The sequence below is a fragment of the Diorhabda carinulata genome, chromosome 3 (assembly GCF_026250575.1).
Source record: "Diorhabda carinulata isolate Delta chromosome 3, icDioCari1.1, whole genome shotgun sequence".
In the NCBI taxonomy this organism is placed as follows: Eukaryota; Metazoa; Arthropoda; class Insecta; order Coleoptera; family Chrysomelidae; genus Diorhabda; species Diorhabda carinulata.
This window is the reverse complement of record NC_079462.1, coordinates 2,653,865-2,659,864: the sequence shown is the minus strand read 5'-3', so window position 1 is coordinate 2,659,864 and position 6,000 is coordinate 2,653,865.

The window sequence follows — 6,000 nt, the reverse complement described above, 5'->3', positions numbered from 1 at the left end:
AACAGCTCAAAAATCCAAAGGATTGAGTGTTGTACGCTGATGCAATGACAATTTGTTGTCCTCCCGGCGTACGACACTCCCGAGGATTGAGGAGGGTGGTTTAGTGGGTGAGAGTCCTACACAAACTCACAGCATTTGCACCCGCCCGCTGTGAGGAAGACATTAGCTTCCACCCCAACTCAGAGCCAAAAAAAAGGTTAAAGTTAGGTTAAAGCTAGGTTAGGTTAGGTTAGGTTAAGGTTGGGTTACGTTAAAGTTAAAGTTAGGTTAGGTTAGATTGAGTTAAGTTAGGTTAGGTTAGATTAGGTTTGGTTAGGTTAGGAGACTACGATTATAATCGCATTGATGAGAAAGTATTATTCTATTCTTCTTCTTCTATTTATGATAATAAACATTTGAAGCTAAATACAGGGATTGAAGATAATGTCTTTATATATTCTGCAAATGTGCGCTCGATGCACCGTGCATTCGACTCGATGCACGCATTCACTGGAAGTGTTAATTCTAATTTTTTTTGAACACGAGCCTTCACTGTAAACAGTTTTTTATTATTTACCGAGTTGGCATTATTTTGGATAAATAGGTAAAAATGATTATATACTTAAGTAGTTCCAAATTAAGACTCGGAAATTTCAAATTTTTTGTTATTTAAATTTTGAACCGAATTAAAAAAAAAATAGAGAAATGAAAGAAAGAAATTTGCGACAGGTTCGATTTATTTTTTTAGTAGTTTCACCAGAAAAATGTTTTCTTAAAAATAATGTATTGAATCATTTTTCAACTTCATCGGTGCTTTTTAATATTTTTTTTTTCTAATTAAACAAAAAAAACGGCGACGATCGTATTAAATTGGAAAAATTTTATATGTCCTGAAATATAACACAACACAAAGTGGCCCTTTGTGTTTATTTATTTTTTAAAAATACAGTTTATTTTTGTGGTATAATAAACGCTTACAAATCTCAGTCGTAAACTATGAAATTTTACTACCAGAAGTTTTCGAAATAAATCTTCGAAAATGGATTTAATGAGTATTGAGTTTTAATATTTTAATTGCCATATATTTTAACGTAGTTATATTAGTTTTGTGGAACTAGTAGAAATACGAGGATGGTCCCAGAAGTACCTGGTCCAACGAAAAAAATACAAAAATTTTTCAAAGTAATCTCGTTTGTACAAAATATCCATTAACTGCTTCATTGTTGGAAACTCTTTGACCACCAAGACATTTTTTCAAGTCTGGGAACAGGAAATAATCCAAGGGGGCTAAATCTGGCGAATATGTAGCAAATCAATCTTGGATGTTTGAGCTGGTGGATTATCTTGATGAAACAACACTTAATTCTTAACCTAATGCGGCCTTTTTTGCTTGATTTCCTCTTTTAAACGTTGCATAATGCTCGCCGTTGATAGTTTTTCTTTTTCCAAGATAATCAATGGAAAATATCCCACGCGCATCCCAAAAAACCAACGCCTTGCATGCAGATGAAACGGTCTTTGCCTTCTTTGGACCAAACACCTTCACGACGCTGATTTTGTTCCATTGTGAGCAAACGTGGCACCCATCTTGCGCACAGCTTTATCATGTCCAAATTTCCAGTGATTACCGCATTTTTTGAAACGCTTATTATCATTCAAATTCTCCCAAACATTTCTCCTTACCTCATTTGATCAACCACCGCAAGTACGGCGTTTAAACGCGTCTCCAAACTTGAAACTTTGCTATATAATCTAGATCTGGCCACCACCATCATCGTAGTTTATTGAATATCCCTTTATGGTTTATTTCAGAAAGGTATAGAGTAATAAAACCTTATTTGGTATGCAAAGGGACCACAGAGTGACCCAATTTTATTTGAACAGAATAAAAATTAGGCATTATGTAAATACTATTAGATACACTTATTTATTTATTGAATATTATACAAAAAATACATTAAATTATAAAAAATCATAATATTCTTCGTCATCTGAGGAACTGTCATCTCTTCTTGACGTTATAAAATTATTTTAACACCTACACCTACGACCGACACTGAAATTGAGCCGAAATCGACGTAATTCCCCATTTTATTACTCTATACCTTTCTGAAATAGACTATAAATCTATGCGTTCACTTTCTCAGTGTATTTCTGACATGAATAAAATGTTCTGACCAACGTAATGTCTAAGTTGTGGTTGTTCAATGATAGTTGATGATTAAAGGTTTTGTAAGGAGCATTTCTGCTTTCGTTTTCTATATCTGTAATCCTTTCTATTCCTAGACGCGTGACAATCTACTTTTACAACAATATTTAAATCTATTGTAGTTGTTGGTCAAAGCAAATACACTTTAGTCTTTTCATCTTGCTCGCGTCCGTTCTCGTCGGCTTTGGCTCGAGACACGCCTGTCAATTTTTTCAAAATCTTCCTTTTTTCGATTCAGATTCCATCAGTTGTTTGTCAAGTCTCATAATTTACATTTTGATTCATTATTTTTCTATATAATTACGTTGTTCTGTAGTTTCAGCTTTTTCAAATCACGATCAAAATTATCACTAATTTTGATTCACACTGATTAACAGCGTTTTAGCAGGTAATATACCAATAAATTAGTGGCTATTATCTTCAAGTGGTCGAAAACTGTGATATATTTGTATATTTTTTTATTTACATAAAGAGAGAAACACACACTTGCCACATGGCTCCTTTTAAAACCTTTCAGAAAAGGGTCTTCGGGGACCCGACGCATAAAACTGTCAATAAATTATGCAGTACAAGTGCCGTATCTTTATATCACCCTACAGTGTGATATTTTTCGGGGGATGGTTTTAGTTAGATAACAGATATATTATAAAATACTATATAGGGTGGCTCTAAATGAATAATTTTACTTTAAAATATTTTTAACAAGTGATACTTTATATATACGAGGACGGGTCAAAATATAAGCCGTAATTTTGCTTTAAAAAGTTATCCCTCACGCTCTACATACTTTTACCACCCTCTCAGAGTTTAGTCCCAGTTAGTTAGGAATGTTAAATGATTTATACACAAATTTTTCTGAAATTCGTATACGAATTGTTTTAGTTCTCGCAAATTCAGACTTGTAAGTTTTTAAATGTGTCAAACTAAAGGATTATCGCAAATCTTCGTAGTCTAGGCAAAAATACTATGAACTATATCGTGAATTATCTCACCACTCCCTATTAGAACCATTAGGATCTGCGAATCATATAGTTAAGTGATACAAAGTGTCCCTTTATTACCGTATCGTAAAGGAGCTCTTTATGGGAACCAACGTCATAGTTAAGTGAGTCTATGTGTACCTTAAACACTTAAAGCTTCACTAACTGATAAGGATGAGGAGCTGGCCTTTTTAGGAATGTTGCAATGAAAAAATCTCTTTCCAATAGGACTGAAAAACATAAAAATTGTATGCATGAATAGCGGTAGAGAGTGTTATGGAGTGATGAAACAAAGCATGAGGGTTTCGGGAGAATATGCGCAGGTCAAAGGAAGAACGCTCCAACATGACAACGATCCCAACCATTCCTAGAATATTTGAAGGAATTGGAAACGAAGAATGTACTGAAAGTGATAATTTGGTCGTCACAAAGGCCCGACCTCAACCCGATTGAGTTGTGAGGAAAATTGGGTGGATAAATCAGTAATCAGTGTCCTATTTCCACTCCATATATATGGAATATCTGGAAAAACGACTGGAACCAATTAGACCACGATTATTTGTCGGAATTGTTACATAGAATGCCAAAATTGTGCATCGAAATCACCTCGTATAAAAGATCGTGTTGTATTTGACAAACAAAAGTGAAATATCTTAGAAGAAGGTTATTCTCGATCCTGGAGAGATAATAAATCAAATCTACCACTATCTAAGGCCAGAGCTGAAGACAATAAATTGTTAGAATAATTACGAAAACAAAAAAGTTTGTTTCAACATAAAATCTGCGGAAAATTACGCACAAATAAAGAAAGCGGATTATCCAAGTTTTATCTTTGTCCATAACCATCGACGAGTTACCTAAATTATCGGCGCCGGTTGCCGGTAAGGCCCCTTTCACACCAAACGAATCCGAATCAATCTGGATCACTCCGAATCAAGTTGAATCTGATTCGTCATCTCCACCCTTTCACACCAGCTGAATCACTGCGTCATAAAAACTTTTAAAATTAATAACTCCACGTCCATCTCGTACGGTTGTTGATTCAAGACTGACCGGACGCGGAATCTGACAGGTTGAATCAAGTGCGACCTCGAATCAAACCAGATTGAACCAGATTGAATCAGATTCAACTTGATTCGGATTCGTTTGGTGGGAAAGGGCCCTAAGCAGACAACCAGCTTCCTTTATGTGTACAAAGACTCTTCAGGGAAACCAGAGCAGATCTGTTGAATGTTGAATTGAATTTTGTTGCACAGAGGACGAAACCTCTAACAACAAACTCTAAGCCAGAAGACGAAGACTTCTGGCAGTTAAAACCATACCACATTCTAGACTTTTTAAAAGGAGTGGAAACCTTAAGACGGATTCTAAAAATCCTCAGACGGATTAGAATCAATAATTATAAACTGACAAGGATACGCGTGACGTGGAATATACAAGGATATCCTTCTGAAAGGAAGAAGACCGAAATTATTTTCGACATAAAGTAAATGGCATTGTAAACAATCCCAATGTTCCAATCAGTTGTGCAAACACGCCATAATACTGCAACAAGGCGTTTAAGTAAACTGAACCGAATTAAGTGACTGTTATTAGAGGCAACGGAAAGTCGTAAAAGTCTTAATCAAGTTCCTGTAACAGTTAGACCTTGCCAATAAGCAGCTGAAACTATTGCCAATCAACAGAAATTATGTTGTTTACCGAACATGATTCCTCAAAGATATTTTCGACATAAAAGACATAAATATTTCATTATAGTTTATTTTAGTAATTAATTTTCACATAAAGCAACAATCATCATTATGCAAATATCCTTACTGACATTCTGTCAGCTCCTACTTTCCTTTTATTTATTATTGATATCTCATAGAAATACTACAACATTGCTGTGGTTTACTAGACAGTTAAAGGCAATGCTTGGAGAGGTCTAACTTTAGCTTTAGCTCTAAAAAATCGCTCTTGTATTGGTAAAAAGTACTGTCGATTACGAAAAGACTTGAAATTAATTAATAAACACTATCTCTTACGTTCTATACACTACACTAACTTATACCACGTATCACTATCACTTGACTAATTTATTTCGATTACTTTCTACTTCAATCTGTTCACTATGACCATTTATTATAAACTGAATTAACTGCGCTACATAAACAATAGACTTTCCTTGAAATTATTCAAAAGAAATAATGTAAATAAACCGCTTGCCATAAAAATTGATATAAAAACAAAGATTAAACGAATTCCGGGTTTTGATCAAAGACAGCGCCTTCGCCGAATTCTATGATTCTACTATATCCAAGCAGGACCAGATCCAGACCGAAGATGATATCGTGACAGTATGAACAAAATTTTAACGAATCAGAAAAGCCAGGAAAGGAGAACTCAACATTAGAAAAGAGCGTCAACTATTTTGAAAAGTATCGAAGGTTCTCCAACAGATCCATTTCATTTTTTGAATGCCCTACCTAGATCATCATCGTCCTGTTTCATGTCGTCAATTTCTTGGTCTGATATTGTCACTAAAATGTGAGCAAAGTTTGGTGAGAACGTTTAAAGTTGCTTTCAGTTCCTGGTTGGGACATTGACAACGGGGGAAACTGGTCTCAGGTGCTAAAAATATCAAAAATCCTAGCAGTATTTGAAAGTGGCGACTTCAATCTCGTTAACAACTGTAACCCCAAACTTTCTCCTCCTATTCAGAACATAACTTGATATCCGAATGTCAATTTGGGTTTCAGAAACAAAAATCATCAATTCAGGCAATCTTGAACGTTAATGAGGACATTGTTGAGGATCCTCATGATGGTAAAAACACGTATGCCATTATTC